Source organism: Tyto alba, unplaced genomic scaffold, assembly GCF_018691265.1.
Source record: "Tyto alba isolate M040663 unplaced genomic scaffold, T.alba_DEE_v4.0 Super-Scaffold_14, whole genome shotgun sequence".
NCBI classification, from domain to species: domain Eukaryota; kingdom Metazoa; phylum Chordata; class Aves; order Strigiformes; family Tytonidae; genus Tyto; species Tyto alba.
This window is the reverse complement of record NW_024881276.1, coordinates 49,456,916-49,476,812: the sequence shown is the minus strand read 5'-3', so window position 1 is coordinate 49,476,812 and position 19,897 is coordinate 49,456,916.

The following is a 19,897-nucleotide window of genomic DNA, read 5'->3' as shown; positions in this document are numbered from 1 at the left end:
TAACTTAACCCAGATAGGTATGGTAGTGATACCTAGAAATTCTTTATAATAATGCTGCTGTTATATACATTTAGATTGTTTGACTATCTGGGAGATGTTTATTTTGTTTGCTCTTTTTCTTACCTTGGCTTGTTGCAGGCACTGAGGCACATGTGTATCATGTTCTTCTGAAGTGTTTGAGTCTATACATAGAGAGCACCTTGATGCTTAGTTCAGCGTTATGATTTCCAGGTACTAAAGTCACATTGTGGATAGAGTCTTTGGTTTTTCATCTGGCTCCTCTATAAAGTTTTTGTATCTATCAGTAGGAATAGTATCACTTCTCTATCCTAGACCTCCCCACCAAGTGAAGGGAAGAACTGATACCAGTAAGCATAAAAATATTGTCATATTTTTAAATGTCTCAGTGAGGATTACAGAATTAAAATCTGTAGAAACTGGTGGTGCTTACCCCCAGGGAGTTTGAGCATTCTCAGACTCCATGTGCATTTCTTGGCTATGCGTATGTTTTATCAAATGTAGCTCACAAGCCCTTTAAGTATACCTCCAAGGCTGTGGTTAACAGCAGTGCCCTGCTAATAGAGGGTGTGTGTGTGTGTGTGTGTGTTTGAACTGCTCTGTGTATTAGGAAGTGAGCCAGGGAGGCGGCTGAGGCTGGAGGTGGCAGTGACATGTTGAGCCCAACTCTGTCCTGAAGTGGAGACAGGGGACCTCTAGGAGACCACTGTTGTCTCCTCATTGTGACCCACTCACTGCTCAATCACCATCATCTTCAGCTCATTTTGTTATGAGGTGAGTGTGTGATGTTTCTCAGCCAGATGAACGTTTTGGTTTGCTGTTTGTGGGATCAGGAAAATGGGCTACCTGTGCTGTATATTTTAACACTGAGTCTTTGGATACAACTCAATTTGTGCTTCGGACTTCTGTTTTAGATACCAAAATATTAAAAGTACTACATCTAGAAGTCAGATTTTGTATTTGAGGAATCTAAAGAAGTATTTATATATTTGGTCAAAAAAAAAAAATATACTTGGTAGCGATGCCTTCTGCAGGGACACTGTGGCCTAATATTTTCTTCTGATCAGTGACAGCAAACATTATCATGGCTGGGACAACCTCTGTTGCATGATACATGCAGTCATCAAGCAAGCAGTCACCTAAGAGCACCCTTGCAGTTTTTGTTTGACCCCAGCCACAAGCAGAGTCTGAGTGCAACAAAAAAAGTATATTGAATTCACTTCACTAAGTTAACCTTAAGAAGAATATTAGAAGAGTTAAGAGTGAAATAGTGCATGCAAAGGTGAACAGTTCAGAGAACAATCCCTACTTGAGAAACAGCTTCTAAATAGGAGGCAGAGAACGAAGCACATAAATTACCTATGTGCCAAACTACCTGAAAATAATTTGGATACTCACTGAAGCAAAGTATTGTATCCAATGGTTCACTGCTAGGGCAGATCCATCTGCCTTCATTTCACTTTATTTCTATCCCCAGTAAGAAAATCAACATACTTTTGCTACCCTAGTCTACAGTCCATAAAATCAGAACTATCAAAATTCCTTCTGTCTTGAATGGAGGTCTGAACACTTACTGTTTTTATTAAAGTGCTTTATTTTTATGTGATTACTTCATCTGAAGTAAGGTAGAAATGAGCAGCTCAGACTTAGGTTACAGGATCAGAACCATTGATTTAACCTTTTGGTTTCAGTTTGCTGTCAGATGCCAAACTGCAAAACTGACATATAGTATATATTTAACTTAACTGTAAGTTTACGGGATGTCTGCTGTTAGAGCTGAAACATGGAGAGTTGTGAGATTTTTGACCCTACCCAGGGCCTTAGTCTAAACAGAGATTTGAAAACTGCTGTCTCTGTATAGCAAATACATATCTGACTTTTCAAGTGGTGATATGCAGACACCAAAAAAAAAAATGGGAAATATTGCAGGTTTGGATGTGAGGACAAGTGTGTCAGTAGGTAAAATCAAAGGAGGACAGAACAGACCAGGATATGTAGAGAAAAATCACTGGTTCACTAGAGGGTTTTTTTCCTTAGATTCTGTCATGGTATCAATTCGATCTATAACTTATAAAATAATGATCCTGTTTACTTTTGGTAATTTCTGATCACCTTGGCCTCTTTGCAAGAATGTGGTGCTATATAATGGCTTTATTGGTATAATCCTGGGAATAGAGCTAAAATGGATTAACAAGAAGCTGCTTTAAAATTTTACATTAAAACCAGACATCATAAAAAATCACACCAGAATAGCTAAAATCCCTGAGCTCTCACTGCAAGGTTCACGTCCTTGTTCTTCCTGATTCAGAACAGGAATTTATGGTCGTATACAAGCTGAGAATTTGAAGTGTCAGAGTTGGTGCATTCTCTTTCTATTACTATGTATTCCACATATTCTTGTAAAGTTTATCATCAGCTGTCTTTGGCATCATCTGTGAGCCATAAATATATTTTAAAATAAGCCAAATAATTGAAGAGTTTAAAAAATATTACACTATACTCTATGTATTAAACAAATGAGAAAGTTTTACACAGAAGTAAAAATGCCACGTTGGCTAAATTCTGTTCCTCTAGAAGGCAATAGGGATTTGTACCTCTGCTTTCAGTAGGAACAGGGAGAAAATGTCTTAGAGTGAGTTTCTTAAACAGATATGTAGATGGGTGCTGTGCATTGGCAGATTGTTAAAGGCAGCCTTCATGATTTGTCAAAGGCAATTTTATTCACAGGATTTAGGCTTCAACTGCTGTAATTGGCACAGCACATGAATCTGAAAATCCTGATCTGCATTCTCTGATGCCTAGGTGCCTCTGAAAGTCTAGCCTCACAAACTAAAGTGGAAAAAAATCCTGACTACAAGCAGAACAAAGCTGTATTTTGTTATGACCTATGCAACCTTTTTGATGTGATGGTGTCGCAGTGGTAAATGTCAATGTTTTGGTATTTCCTTGGTTAGGGTTAAGGCTCAAACTCCTTACGTCCACTCAAAGTCCAGGAACCTCTTTTTTTTCAACTTCATAAAACTTCTGGTTTTAGTCAACAGTGAATTGCAAAATCCTGTGCTTAAAAGTATTGTTTTTCTGAAGTAAATATTGTCAAGCTAAAGTCTGTCTAATTATTTGAGGGTTGGAAATTCCACATTTGGAAAAAGGGGTACTTATTGGGCAGGTAGCTTTTTAGACAGTTGACAGCTGTCTGAGTGACTGAGATGCTAATAATGTTACAGGTGATCTGTGCTGGGATGGATTATTGAGCATCACATAGCTAAGATGACTGGAATCTCATTGTAAATGTAATTTGTCTCGCAGCTATTGCCACGCCGTATGTGGTAGTGGAGTAGGGAACATTACACTTGCCTCTACTCCAGTGAGAGTCACAATAGACAAATTGGAGGTCAAAAAGGCCTTTTGGGAGAGGTCTTGCTGAAAAGGGTTATATAAATGTAAAGTATTATTATTATTATTTATGAGCAGATTGAGTCAAATGTTACACTGGATGCATTTCATCAATCTGAGATTAGATTTGGGCCTGTAGTTCAGCAACAGCTCGGTGATACAACCTGATAGGGGGATGTTTTACCAGGCTAAACAGAAACTCAGATAAAATAGCAAGCACTTCTTTACAACAGCCCTCCCTTTCAGTGATATTTCTGAGATTTGGCATTTGCAATAGCAGATGGGGTGGCACAGAGCTTCTCCACCGGGCAATAAATGACATGCAGTCTCCAGCCCGTTGCAGAAGTCTTTAATTTAGATCACGTAAAGATTTTTGCTGCATGTTAGAACTGTGGAAACAGATATCAATATTTTATTAAATCCATGAATTACAGCTGTATAGAAATGTTAGGAACACTGACAAACTCATTGCTAACATGTGTAGCATATTCTGTCCTTGGGGAAACCTTTATTATTCAGTGAGCTCTTATCTCCCAGGAAAAGGGAAGTGTCCACTCACCCCTACCTCCTTCTCCCTGCTCACTATGAGTGTGTGTGTGTGTATAAATATCATAGGAAAGAATTATCAAATTAAGCTTTCTCCCACTAAGACTAGGAAGACATACCTCTAGCCCACAGAACTATATATTTTAAAATACTTGATTTCTGAAATCAAAACAACTACCTTCCCCTCTTGCATTTTCTTTTCACTGGCTTTAATTAAGTTTACCTTAAGAAGCTTGTGACCAGATAACCTTGTTACATGAAAGAAAAAGATTACACACTATGGGGTGGTTCCTGCTAGCTTGGCCATCATTTATAAAGTCAGGATTTAATATCCTTTAAGCTTTTCTGTTTGCAGACTCATTTTATTTAAACTGCATTTATATAAACTGCTCAGCAGATTAGAGAAGCAGCTCTATAGCCTTAATTTCAGTGTCACTTTCCAGCTGTTTTGGTCAGGCTTCATGCCTGGATTTTAATGTATTTGTGCACTAAAATGAAAATACATCTCAATGATAAATCCGCTCCAAAGCAGAGGGAAATAGCAGTAAATAACATCTGTTGAAATCAAATGAAAATAAAAACAAAAGCTCACAGGAAAACCAGATAGAGTAGGGAGCTTGGAAGCAAACTGAATATAGAGTTCAGGCTTAAAAAGAGTGATCCAAATCCTTAAAGTTATTCATAGATAGGAGATGGGAAATTTGTGACCTACCACTTCTACAGATTTGTCAGTTCCAGATGTAGAGGGGATCAGTTATTAAAAGACATGTTGCACTTTTGGGCCTGATCCAAGAGCTCCCTGAATTCATCCAAGGGATCTGTAAATTCATTACAGATACTCATGGCAGTCACTAATTATCCCAGAAATAAATTCAGGCAATGATATGCTCTTGAAATGGAAGCAACAGAGAAAGGCAGAGAGATCTCCCTTTCAGCCATCTCTTACCCAGATTTATTCTTTTATCCCAGCTGTTCCATTTTGGTCATCTTTACATGCCCAGAGCTAAGCACATGTCTTCTCTCTATTTATTTAATTTGTTTCTCCAGAGGATTCCACCCAAGATTAAAGATAAGCACAATTTGATATCAGCTATAAAATCAGATGTAAATCTTTTTATGCAGCTAGCCATTGTCACCTGCATTTGAAAAATCTTGGTTTAATTCACTGTTAAAGCCACAGGCTCTGTGTAGGCTTGAATCTATGTTCCTATTCACCCAGCACTTCTATTTTTGGAGGGCTAAATGCTAGGCAGTCTGACTGTTGGTCCCACAGTGCTCAGTGGACTGTAGTGTTCTTGTGATGTAACAAAAAATGACAAGGAAGAACTTGGTCCTGCATCATCCCAGGAAACATTTTGAATTTGCTCTCTTAGACATCGAAGAATCTAGATGAGAGCCAGAGGAATACCATAACTTCCATAAGTATCAACTTACATTTAAATATATTGTGGTTTGAGCCTGCTCGGCAGCCAAACACCACGCAACCGCTCACTCCTCCCTTCTCCCCCAGCAATGAGAACGGACAAATGATCCAGGCTTGGGATTTGAGATAGGACTGGGAGGAGCAGATCACCCATTATGGTCACAAGCAAAAGGCAGACTTGTTAGGGGAAGAAAAAAAGAACATAGATTTATTACAGACGCTAATAACCACACTTAACAGAGTAGGACAGTGAGAAGCATTGCCACATCTAGAGAACACCTTCCCCCCACCCCTCCCTTCTTCCCAGGCTCAGCTCTGCTCCCGATATCTCTACCCCCTCCCACCAGCAGCACAGGCAACAGGGAATGGGGGGTGCAGTCAGTGCTGCCACTTCATCCATCTTCAGTGGGTGAAGCTTCTGGAACTTCTTCCCCGCGCTCCATTATGGTCCCCCTCTCACAGGAGACAGTCCTCCACAAACCCTCTCTGACGTGAGTCCCTCCCACGGGCCGCAGCGTTCCCCACACTGCTCCAGCATGGGACACTAACTTTCTCCAACTGGATTCCCTCCCACGGCTGCAGCCCTTCCCGAGCTGCTCCAGCGTGGGACACCCCTGCATGCTGCAATCCTCTCAGTGCTGAACTACAACAGCGTAGGACTGCTTCCTCCCTCAAGAACCCAACCTTCTTTGGGCACAGCACCGTGATCAACCAGGCGAAAACCACAGGCCATAAATCAATGTCTGTTCCACCGTAGATCTTCATGGGTGGCAGGAGGGGGCCGCCCTGCTGTCTCACCACAGGATACAGGGGGGGTCTCTGCTCCGGCACACCTCCCCCCTCCTTTCTTCCTCCGTTCCTCCACTGACCTTGGTGTTCATGCAGCTGCCGCAACTCCTCCTCACAAGTCCAACTGCTCATTACCCCATCCCTTCTTAAATACGTTATCACAGAGGTGAAGCTGATTGGCTCAGTTTTTGTTCAGAGGTAGAGCTGGGGGAGCATCAAGAAGCTTCTCACAGGGGGCTATCCCTATAGCCCCCTCCCCTGCCACCAAAAAAACCCACCACTCACTCAAACCCAGGATAAAATAGAATTTTATTCTGGCTTTATCTTCAAGTTATGAATAAATGATTTATCACATTTTACTCAGGCAAATGAGAGAAACTCTTCAAGCCTGCCCGTTTCTGGTATACCATGGATATCTAACAGTACTTCCACACTTATGATAGCATAAAAGTGACTTCCTTCAAGTATACAGGACAGGAATATTTCATAACTCTTGGTTCATTGAGATTTATATGAAGAGGTGGAAGGAAATAACATCCTCACAGTTGAATATGATGGACAGATGCTATACCATATTCTGTAGGATTGCCTCAATTTACAATATGGGTTTTGCTTGTGGAAGCTTAGATCTAGTGTAATTTGGATGGAAGAACAGTGAGAAGTAATAACTAAGTCAGACAAGGATCTAACTCTTACCAGCTTAGAAAAAGAATAAGTGCATTCACACAACTTTAGGAAATTATAGAAATGTGAAACAAGGTGTAGATGTTAAAATCTGATATGTTACTTAGAATCTAGAGAGTATCCACTTCAAAGAGGTCACTTAAAGCAAATAGACTTAAACTACAGTAAAGGTGGTATATGGTGACTTTTCACTACATTTCTACAATGTGTTCACTGTACTTTCAGTTAAACCATGGAAGAGTGTATTCCCTAACAGAAGTGATTTTCTGTGTTTTTTGTCTTGGGTTTTGTGTGTGTGGTGGTGGTGTTTTCTGATTTTGTGGGGGTTTTGTTTGTTTGTTTGTTTTGTTTTGTTTTGGGTTTTTTTGTTGTTTTTGGTTTTTTTGTGTATGTTTTTTTTGTTGTTGTTGTTTGTTTTTTTTTTTTAACAAAAACTGTTCCTTCCTTGTTTACACTGAGTTAGAGTTGGGGGAGGGAAATCAAAACTGTCTGTATTGACCTATTATGTCTGCTAAATCTCAGTTCAGTCCCTGCAAAAAATCTCATTTGCTCTTTACTCTGTAATTTCTAGTGGTTTGTTTCAGCAGTTCTGTATGTTGCAAGCAAAGTCATTTCCAACACATCCCCAGGAGACTATTCCACAGTCTAACAAACCTCATTCTAGGATGCTAAGATTTTTTTAAAATTGTATTTCAATTGATCTTTTAGAATAGCATGTACTATCTCAACTAAACTAAAAAGAAATGCAGAAGTCTCTAAGCAAAAGTCTGCTTGAAAAACAAAGTAAGCCCTTGACTGGAGATATGTAGTAAAGATATACAGTATGCAGAGGAGAGACAGGGATGGAAATAATCCCATCATAAAAATCCTTCATTGGGAGAAAAAAAAAAGTAACATAACAGAGAAATTCAATGATATTTCTTTTGATATGCTGCGTGCAGTATAAGGTATCAGCAGAAATCTCATGTGCCTCCCACTGGCACAGGAAAGGTGTTTGTGGCAAACCCATACAGCTCTCCCATGCTTGTTCTTGGAACCACAAGCTGCAGCCAGCACAGCAAGCATGCAGTTTGCTCTGACACAAGGAACCAGATCAGCATGGAGCCCATCATACAGAAATGTTTGTAGCTCATATGTCAAATCCCATAGAAATGAGTATGATTGATCTGAGATTAACTCTTCTTTATATTTCTTCTTACTTCTTTTTCTCCCCAAAGAACAATTCACGTATGAACTGCATAAAGGTGATAAACTACCCTTTTGGGGTGTATTCACTGCTGGAGAGGAAAAGGTAAAATGAAGAGCACAGTTAAGAGAAGAAAATTTCTTCTTAGATCAGTAACTCTTCTTCTTTAATAGTCTGCCAGCCCAAACGAATATAAAAGCATCAGAAGCAAGGAGCTTTTTAAAGAGATTATAAAATTGTTACTCCACAGAGAAATTACTCAAACAAGTCATTTCAGCAGTCACTCACAGAAACTATAAAAACTGTCCAAAGCCACAAGGCAAATGCAACCCTCAAATCCCAATAGCTTTGGAAGAAAACTATGAAAATGCCTGTATCTCAGTGATGAAAACTCTTTCTGGATGACCAAAACCAGAGATTATTTTAGCAAGGGCTAAACAGAGACAACAGCGGAGTAATACTAAAAACTAAATTCCATTAATATTTATGGATGATATATGTTAACTTCTTATAGGAATCGTGTTTTCTAATTTTGCTGAGGAAGCAGTAGGGAACCTCACATTTCAGAAGTTTGGTCCTTGCTTAGAATTGCAAGAGGAGGAAAGTTGCAATTAAAATAATCTCACCACTACTTTCTGTTCTATATCAAGTGTACAAGAAATCTAAAGTCAGTCAGCCTTCCAAACTTCTCTAAATGCGTTGTATAATAATGCTATAAAACCCCTGAATCTTCTGTTTATGTTGCAGTCCTGACTCAACATTTCTGTAGTGTAAATGGTGAAACTGAAGATTCGTCAAATCAAGCTGGAGATCACAAATAAAAGGTCCAGGGAAATACAGACACTAAGCAGTACCCGGCCATGAGTTTAAGTTGACTTTTTCTTTTTTTAAACTGAAAGTCTAAAATATTTTTATATATATATATATACATATACATATACATATATATATATACATATATATGTATATATGTATATGTATATGTATTTTTTTTTTAAACAAAATATTTCTGTTGTGATTACCGTGATGCTCTATCCTTTCAAAGTCTGACAGGGTCTGTCTGAGGGTCTCGTTCCTTGCTGTGACAGGAAGCGCAGCTCTGGTTGTCCCTGTCCTACTCTGGCTCTGGGCTGCATCACCTTGCACATTGCCCGTGCTGATGTCCTGTGGAATTTGCTTTGCTCCTGGCACAATAGACATAACTAAAAAGACATGGGGCAACTGTTAGCACGCAGAATGAAAGTGCAGCAGTTCCACCGTATACGCTGAGACCTGGTCTGCCTAACAAACATTTGTCCTGTAAGAGGAGAACAGTAAACATAAGCAAAACCCCATGTGGATTCTGTTCCCTGTGGGCACCTGAACTGACACTGACAATGCTTTGCACATCGGCAGGACTCACAGGCGCTTGGTCCAGCTGCTGCCAGTGAGAGACATCAGAAGCAGAAAGCACCATTTCCATGAGGCAGATCCACCCAGGCAGCTGAACACTGTCCTGTGTAAATAGGTTTCCAGAGAACAAGAAGCAACTTGAACTCACCAAGCTTCAGAAATCCTAAGCTCCACCATGGCTGATGTAACATGAACTAGCTCCACATATAATTGTTATGCCTATTGGGCATTAATAATTCTTTTTACATCCTGATCAAAAGGAACAAGTACAAGGATGAGCTGTATTAACAGCTACAGACTTCGTGACAGTGATGCTGCACATGTTCTTTTATGTAGGTCCAGGTCTGTGGATTTTCTCACATAGAGCTAGCAGTAAACACTACGAGTAGTGGATAGCAGTCCTTCCAATGAAATAAAAAAGCTTTGCATCTATGACTTGCGGTACTCAAATGTGATTAATTTATTCAATTATTTTTTAATTGAAGTCTCCCTGGGTAGCTTTACTGACATCTTCAAAGCAGAAAGCTGTGTACTGGCTGCAGTTCTCATTGGCAAGTAAGATGCACACATGGCCATAATAGTTAAAGGAGAAAGATAAGGACTAGAGAACCTCCTGCAGGAAGAATGCGTGCATGTATGCACATCTGGCTTGGGCCAGAGCAGAGTTTGCCATTTCAGTGGTCTGGATTTATGACATATGTCTGCATCAAGAATTCCTGTCTTTTAAACACTAGCTTAAAAACACTGTTGCTTTTTCTTCCACAGAATCCACAATTCATTTAACGTTGTTTTCTGAATTTCCCAGGACCACGCATTCTCTAGTTCCTTTCCTTAAGAACTGAAGGGTTTTGAATCTCTTTTTCTGACTCATTTTGTCTTACTGAAAAAACTGTTTTGCTAGGAAAAGAATGAGGGAAAGAATCAGAAGATAAAAGCCAGAATTATACAGAAAAGCAGTCTTGCTAAAAAATAACATAAGGTGGGCTGGGAAATGTGTAATAGTTTCACGGATTGTTGCTCTTACCACAGAACAACTTTTTTCTATACCACCACTTAAAAAGCCATCTGCCTTGCCATGGTCTCATCAAGGTTTAATTGTTAAATTATAAAGAAAATACTCCTTAGACCAAGCTGTTGACACGTGGCACAGGTTAAAGGGCTCCAGAACCCAATGCTTCCCTGATTTCAGCAAAAGTTATTTGCCAAACATCTCATCTTTCATCTCTCAATTCCATCACACATTCAGTCCCTTTCTGATTGTGTTCTCCAGTGCTTGCATTTTATGTCTCTCTCTCTTTTTGTCTTCTCCCAGACTGCTTTGAAGAAATATAAGACCTTTGAAATGGGGTTGTTCATTTTATTCTGCCACAGTATTCTTCTTAACCTCCTGTCCTTACCTACTGATTAGTGTTGCTGGGAACTATTAAACACTTGCAGCAGTCTGCTTCTGAGCTGGCTGCATTTCAGGGCTGAACGAATTTGCACTTCAATAGCTCTCTGGAAGTGAGGGTCTCTGGGTAAAGAGAAAAAAAGATTCGGTGGGAAGCTCTCCTGGTTTAGTGGCTCTTCATACCTTCCTTTGTCATGTGACAGAGTTTGGTTTTGAATGATGGGATGTACACCGAGAAGAATGGGAATGAGAAGAGGTGGATTTGAGAGGTATTCACAACTCCAAAGAATGTTATTTTGTAATCCTAGTAAGAAGTCAGTGTTAGTGCTTACAACTACAATGAGTCTTTAATATAACAACTCGTACATTAGCAAACATCAGGGGAAAGAATAAGAGAGGGGGAGAAGGAGAAAAGGAGCTAGAAGTATAAAGATGTTGCTGGTTCTTTTCCTAATTGCTTTTATCTATTACTAAAAGAACCAGTTCTACTAGAATATGCCAGGGCTGTCACATTTAATACCACAGGAGATGCCCCACTCAGCTAGACCTGTGGTCCATCCTGCCCAGGGCTCGCTCTTTCTCTGACAGTGGCAATAGAGTGGTTATTTTGGGGAAGGTCAATAGACTGGTCACTCCCTGACATCAGTCCCTTGCCTTGGTATTGCCTCAGCCTCCGGGAGGGTTCTGTGTGTTAGCGGGTACATCCCTGCCTAGGCCTTTTCATCTGTTCATGGATATCTGGTCTCTGGTTTGCCTAAGCCTTCTCTGAACCTGCTTTGACAGCAATCACCAGAAGTTTACTCTCTGACGTGTAAGGAACTATTTTTATCTGGTTTAAGCCAATCTCTAGGTCTTGCCTGAGTGTTCCCTACTCTCAGTATTTCAGGATCTCATGAACAATGGTTCTGAGTTCAGTTTATGCACCGCCTGCGAGATTTAATTAACCTTAATCTTATTCTCTCGGGTCTTTTTTTTTTTTTTTTATTCAGACTGAAGAGTTTCCATCCTTTTAGTCTTTTATCATAAAGCAGCATTTCTATCCCCTTGATAATTTTAGTTGCCCTTCTTTGTACCTGAAAGAACACAGTCCAGAGTCCAGTATATCTTGTGGTTTGTTTTGTTGGGCTTTTTTTTTTTTTTTTTTTTTCTGAATAAGCAAATGAATCTATACAAACTTTGGATGTCTCTTCAAATATTTGCTGGCACAGTATCAGACTATCATTTCTGTTGAACCTTGGCTCTATTGAAAGCTCTAGACAACATATTTGGTATCAGCATGTGTTTTTCAAGTATGTTTTCTAGTACTAAACCACTGAGCAGCACCTGAAAAAAACAGTTCACAAGTTAGACAGGTGTGTCTACTATTCTCTTCTGCAAATGTCACTAAAACTTTTATCTGTTGTCTATACTTCTTTCATACATCAAAGCACTTAATTTTCCTTCCTCCAGATGCAGATGGAAACCTTTTTTCTACTCATACGTATCAGTTCTAGACAAGGTTCTGGGTACATTTGGCTTATCTGTCATGAGAATCTTACCTACTTAAAGTATAAGACCGGATAGCTCACTTAAATGCATTTCTTGAAAGTTCTGTCTGGCACTTTTGATTATCCCTTTATCCACTGTTTAATATTTTCCTACTTCTTCACATTACCATTCATTTTTTTTTCTGCATTAGCAGTTTCAGCAGCCAGTATAGATACAGACTCTTCCACCAGCTTAATTTACAGTTCTCATAAATCTTTGTATACTTCCTTCCTCTGCAGATGGAGATATACTGACCTGTAAGTCATGGGGATCTATCTGCATTTTTTCTTCAGTCACTTTTCCTCAGAGTGGGTTATTTCTTTAAATTTATGTTTCTATCCAGGGAGCTTTAAACTGCACATCAGGTTTTTGCAATCTCTCTGTGTTCTTCCATTGTTTGTTCTGATCTTAGAATATAAGCTATGTGAACTCTAATGTCTTTGCTGTCATCAAAAATTTATTCTCTCTTGTTTTGAAATACTTCAGGCACAAGATATGAGCCAAAAGATATTTTGGGTAAACAGAGTCTTGGTAACAGCTGTTAGAAGTCCACAGGTATCAATTATTTTTTCTGGAAAAATACCTGCCATTTCCCCTCTCCCCAGTGTAATGTGTCCAGAAAGTGTTCCTTTTCAGCAATCTAGTTTCACTACTTGGGCCCTTAGCAGCCCTTATCCAGTGTACCTGCAATATCTGTGTGAGTGTTGGTTTGTGGGGCACAGTTATGATGGTCCTGATCTCTCCTTATATAAACTCTTTACTTTCAGGGTTTCCTTGGAGTAGACAGTTTGAACTGTCATAACAGCAAAGCACAGCACAAAACCAAGGTGTTTCATTTAAAGTACCATTCAGTGTCTTGTAGAAGCTGTAAAGATACTTAAAAAGAATAAACGATATATCATTTACGTGTCATATAGGGTACTCTTCTACTTCCTCTTATATCCTGTTAAGAGGAAAAAAGGATGCCAGTGATAAACCTGCTTGAAGTGGAGAGGATGTAGGCTGGAGATGCCCAATAGCCATATCTCATATTCTACCATCAGACAGCAGTGCTGTACTGGTTGATGCCAGGAAGGTGCAATCACTGAAGTTTCTCTGGCAGACAGTCTGTCTGCTGTACCAGTGCCAGCACCTACTTTAGGGTCTCCCCTCTCCAAGTCAGGGAGAATCAAAGCTAAAACCACCTTGTTTCTAAGGGAAGTGTTGCCAATGATGCGTGAGCACCATTATGCACAACACAGCCCCTCACAGACACACATGCGTTTATCCCTTGCTCTCATGGATGAAGATAAAGGACCTGCTGATACCACACCAGTTTACACCAGTGTATAGTTTGAGTCAGTTTGTCTGAATTCTCAGCTCTAGTCTAAAAAAAAACAAAACAAAAACCACAAACCACAAAAACCCACAAAAAGCCTCCAAAACAAAACAACCCACAATCCCCTTTTTCTTGTGAAGATAGTGTTGATTTTTTTTTTTGTTGGTTGGTTTTGTTTTGTTTTGTTTTTTTTTTCAGATTCTCCACTAGCCTTCATGGTTCAGTGAAGGTTTTGGAAAGACAGACACAAAGTTTTTAAAGTGGTTTTGGGGCAAAACTCTCTCCCCCATCCCCAAGATTTTTCAATGACAAAAACTATCTGCAACATGTTGTAAGGGAAAGAGAACAAAATACACATACTCATTAAAATACCTTGTGGATAATCTAGTCTGATGCAATGTGGTATGCTGACCTGCATAGCAGTGGAGAACCTACCTCCTCCCTGAAATGGAACATCTCTACAAGTGCCTGGACATGAAGAAAGATATGTAGGACTGCTGAGGTTAAGAGAAAAAAAGAGAAGAAAAAAAATAAAAAGTCCTGCATAAAATGTAGAAAGCTTCAATTTCTTTCCCGTCCTCTACCATTTCTCAGACAAAATTAATACTTTGGGTTTTCTTTTGGTAATTTTCTGTCTGATTCTTCTGTATTTCATAAACCTGGTCCCTTGCTGCTTTCATAGAGGCACTCAGAAAAATGTGGCCATTCTTGTTGCTGTAGATAACTGTTGAGCATTTGCTCCTTTGCAGAGATAGAGTTATCAGCAGATAGTATTCTCAGGTGTTCTTCTAGCCTTCGGAAAATAGTTGTTACTGTAATCTGTAGGCAATTTTCCCTCTTATGCCGTAGGCATGTGCTTTTCCTTTTGTGGCTGTTTACCAATTCTCTAACAGATTAACAGGAGAATAATTCACTCAGTGACAATCTGAAACTTTGAAACACCCTCAAGTGCCTCATTATAGACCAAATAAAATAGTTTGTTTTCTGTGAATGATTAGTCCCTCTCATATCTTCCTTGCTCCATTGCTTTCAAAATGTTAATCTCAGGGTGCGTTTATTTGCTTGTGCCAGCCTGTTTATAGCTACTGTATCCCTTTGGTGGAAGCTTACTGTATCTTCCTCATTTGCAGTAATCAGTGAATTTGCATGATCTATAATCATAATAATAAGTCAGTTGAGGCATGTTTTTCAGAAAACTAATTTCAGTTTCTAGGCTGGGCTGTTATCTCCACTTCTGTCACGTGATGTAAGACGAAGCAAAATGAATCGCAATGCTGGACAGAGAAGTGTTTGAAAAAGCAGGGCTAAAGGGAAAAGAATCTTTTGCAGCATGCTTCTGAAGAGCAGAGCTACTCAGCTGTACTGCAGCACATTTAGTCTTTATAATGGTTTACGTGCTTTCTATTAAATGGTTGAAGCATCATTATTCTCAGGCCTTTTCAGGCCTTCTAGGTTGCCATAAAGCAGTTTTAGGACCAACATAGCTCACTTGAGAGAACTTCGATGCATGACACCTAGCTACAAGATATAAACTCCAGTGACTCCCTAACAGCCAAAGAAACAAGGAACAGGAGAAGGTGAGGTGGGAGTGGGTCACAATGGATGTATATCCAGAAGTCCCTTCAGCTCCTTGCCTCTGTTAGAGGACTTACATAAGAATACCACCTGTAAAAGAAAAATGGAGAGGGATTTCCAGTTTTTTGGTTTCTTTGTTTTGTTTTTTATTTTTTTCCCTTCAGATACAGGGTCTAGGGAAAAAAAAAAAATCAAAGGACTTTCCACTGTAGGGAAGAATACTCTTTCTAGCTGAAACCCAACAGAGGCAAAGGGTAAGGTGGGAAGGACATGCAGTAACAGCCATGGTTAGTTTTAACCAGGGCACCAGCATTAAATTATTTGCACTTAAAGAAGTTTTGAGGTGCTCTCTGGTGAGCAGACAGACACGTGCAATGTTTTTGGTGCCCCCTTCTCCAGTATCAAGAACTGGCCTCTTGCACTGCATGGTTTGTTGCTGAAGAAAAAGCATAAATGCTGCGTCTAACCCTGAGGCAGCTGCCTAGCAGTTTTCAGTTCAAATATTGATTGACTCTGGTGCTATAACTGAGCATACCCTTAGGTAGCATGGACATAATTTTTTTTAGCCATTACTGAAAGAATTAGGAAGATAATTGATAGCCAAATTTTTACTGAACCTGTAAATAATACTTATTTATGTACACCAGAATGTTTTAGACAAATAGTGGCTATGCACAGATACAAAAGCATCACAAATTTAAGATTATTTCTGCAACATATGACATAATTTATATTAAGTGTGACACAAACTTAGAATCATGGAATGTTTTGGACTGCTAAGGACCTCTGGAGGTCATTTAGTCCAGCACCCAGTTCAAACTGGGTCCAGCTAGAACAGGACCTTGGTTCGATACCTTGACCAATTGAGTTTTGAGCATCTCCAAATTTAGAGATTCCCCAACTTCTCTGAGCATCTGCCCCAGTGTTTGACCTTCCTTATGGTGGAAAATTAGAATTTCATATGTCCCAACATGTGTTCTTTCCACTATATACCTCCACTATGTTTTTCCTGTACACTCTCCTGTTAAGTAAGTAGTTGAAGACAGAAAACATGAAGAGGATTAGCAGAGTAGACCTCAAAAGAGGTGATAGTGATCTTAAAAATCACACAGAATAGCTTTCAAAGTGGCTAGCTACATTTTCAGAGTTAATGAGCGTTGGCAGACAGATCTTGGAAAGATTTGGAAATAAGATCATAGAACGGTTTGGGTTGGAAGGGACCTTAAAGATCATCTACTTCCAAACCCCCTGACGTGGCCAGAGATACCTTCCACTCAACCAAGTTGCTCAAAGCCCCGTCTAACCTGGCCTTGAACCCTTCCAGGGATTGGGCAGCCACAGCTGCTCTGGGCAACCTGTGCCAATGCCTCACCACCCTCACAGGGAAGAATTTCTTCCTTACATCTAATCTAAATCTGCCCTCTTTCAGTTTAAAGCTGTTGCCCCTTGTCCTATCGCTACATGCCCTTGTAAAAAGTCCCTCTCCACCTTTCCTATAGGCCCCCTTTAAGTACTGGAAAGCAGCTGTAGGGTCTCCTCAAAGTCTTCTCTTCTCCAGGTTGAAAAATCCCAACTCTCTCAGCCTGTCGGTACAGGAGAGGTGCTCCAGAACTGAATGCAGTAGTCCAGGTGGGGTCTCACAAGAGCAGAATAGAGGGGGAGAATACACCTCCTTTGTCTTGCTGGTCATGCTTCTTTTGATGCAGCCCAGGGTACTTTTGGCTTTCTGGGCTGCAAACACATTGCTGGGTCATGTTGAGCTTCTTGTCAACCAGCACCCCCAAGTCCCTCTCTGCAGAGCTGTTCTCAATCCACTCATTGCCCATGTGCAGGGCGATTGCCTCAGCCCATGTGCAGGACCTTGAACTTGGTCTTATTGAACTTCATGATGTTTGCATGAGCCCACATCTCAAGCCTGTCCAGGTCCCTCTGGATGGCATCCCTTCCCTCCAGCATGTTGCCTGCACCACACAGCTTGGTGTCATCGGCAAACTTGCTGAGGGTGCACTCATTCCCACTGTCAATGTCTTCAGCAAAGATGTTAAATAGTGCTGGTCCCAACACCAACCCCTGAGGAACACCACTCATCACTGGTCTCCACTTGGACATTGAGCTCTTGACCGCAACTCTTTGAGTGTGGCCATCCAGACAAATCCTTACTCACCGAGTGGTCCATCCATCACATGCATGTCTCTCCAATTTAGAAACACGGATGTCACATGGGAGTGTCAAAAGCTTTGCACGTGTCCAGGCAGATGAGATCAGTTGCTCTTCCCTTATCCACCAATGCTGTAACCCCATCGTGGAAGGCCACTAAATTTGTCAGGCTCAATTTGCCCATTAGTGAAGCCATGTTGGCTGTCACCAATCACCTCCTTATTTTCCATGTGCCCTGGCATAGTTTCCAGGAGGATCTGTTCCATGACCTTGCCGGTCACAGATGTGAGTCTGTAGTTCCACGTGTCTTCCTTTTTTTTTCCTTTTTAAAAATAGGGGTTATGTTTCTCCTTTTCCAGTCAGCAGGAAGTTCACTGGATGATGACCTTTCATGTGAAGAATCTTGATTGCAGATGTGTTAGGGAATTATAAATCTGTGTTTTTCGTCTGTTCCTTGTTTCTTTTGACACAAAACAGAATTTGGAAGACTAGCTCTAGAGTCTCAGAGTTGTGATTTTTTTAATATCATCTCTAAATGAAGGATAGACTGAACTCACTGAGCATGGGGTGGTTTGGGATTTTGCAGAAATGTGCAGAAGACAAGACAACTGAAAGATTGGATATCAAGTAAAATTGCCCACCTGTGTGCTTAGAGAGCCAATATCTCAGGGAAACTTCCAGCTTGATTAGATAAGGAGGAGGCAGAGGTGGACCTTTAGATGTGTCATTGGACAGTCGCTTTCACTCAGCTTTCTCATTAAAGGAAATGAAGTAGGGATTTACAAAAGGTGCCTGAAACTGGTTTTCTGCCCTGCACCTCTTCTACCTGTATACCTCATCTCTAAAAAAATGAGGTTAGGAGATGCTAGCACCAGGCTTGCAGCAGCAGGAGCAGGGACTGTGCTGGGGCTGTGTGGTCTTTACAAGGTAGAAGCAAAACAAAGCACCACACGGGTGGCTTGCTGCATGTCATGCAGAGATGAACCCTGTGCTCAGATTTCCATTGCTAAGAAAGGTTTCACAGGCTGCAACCAGTGCTCCCGTGCAAGTGCTTTGACTGGAAAAAGCAAGTTCTAGCACATTTATAATTAAAAAGGCTAAATTACCTTAATTTCTTTAGAGTAAGTAAACCCTCTTCTGTCTCTGAATTACCCTGTTTTGTTGTTTTTTTTTCCTAGAACTCAGAGCAAGAAGTTAATATAAAACCAGGATGGTTGAGTTGTGACCATTACAGAGCTTGCTAACTTGGTGTCAGTTCCTGTTCCTTGTTGGTGCTTAGATTCTATTGATCACACCCAAATGATTTATATATTTTTTTTAGTTAATTTTGAAAGTTTTTAAGCTGTGACTCAGTTTTCTTTAATGTATGAGCTCCAAGGAAAGCCTTTTGCTTTCATTGCTACTTTGTTCTGTTTTGTTTTCTTGTATTTGTGAACAAGTAAACATGCTGACAAGAAACCTTTAGGGAGTTTCTAAAGTCAGTTTGGAGGAGGATAATTTGTGATGCTGCTAACCTCTGTGTAGTGTTAACACTTTCAAATATGTCTAATTACACTTTAAGATAAGGATATTAATGCTATCAATCAGCACTGATAGCTCACTATCACAGAATCCAGCCCTTTGGCAACTCTCACATGTAATATAACAGCATAATTAATGGTTATAAAGACGCCATTATGTGCAACATAGTATTTCTATCAGTTGGCTTGTAATCATTAAGTACCATGAAAGTGAGGTTAACAATACAGAGACCCAGTCAGACAGCTGAGAGAGAAAGGCAGGGTCAGTCAGTCCTCCTTCATCCCTTAGTCATATGGCAAAAGGTATTTTTTTTTTTAATCTTTGGCTCATAAACTACCGAGAGAAATATTTGAGTTGTTTTCCACCACATTCTTGCTTGCTGAAAGTCGAAAGGTATCAGTGGATGCCTTTTCAGAAAGATGAAAATGTGTGTGAATACCACCAGTGCCACCTAGTGTTGGTCGGTCGTGGAGAGGTGTAGCGTTTCCATGGAAAGTGCTGCCTTTCAGACAGACACAACCTTACCCCGTTTTACCACCCCAAATGGGGCAGGGTAGTGTTGCTCCTGTATCGTCCTGTTGGACGAAGTCTTAAGAAACGAAGGTAACGGCACCTAAAAACCCGTCAGACATTTTATTACAAACTTCTGTGCTTATTTTGCCAGTAGGTTAGCAGGTTGGCAAAAGTTTAAGCATCTGACTGTGTTTTCATGGAGACATTTAGGGTTTGGATTAACAGTGACTGTGTATGTGAATGGCATCTAAGCAAGACTGAGAAAGTGACTGCATGGACAGCTAGGTTGTAGCAGGAAAATTGACTACCTATAAAAAGGTAGCTAAACACCTTCCCGCTGTACTCTGTTTTATATGCCTTCACCCTAATTTGTTGTTCTTTCCTACTACAGCCCTGCGCATTTTCTCTGAATAAATTTTACTTCCTTAGACTGACTTTGTAGCCTTGAGCTTGGTCCTTCCCTTT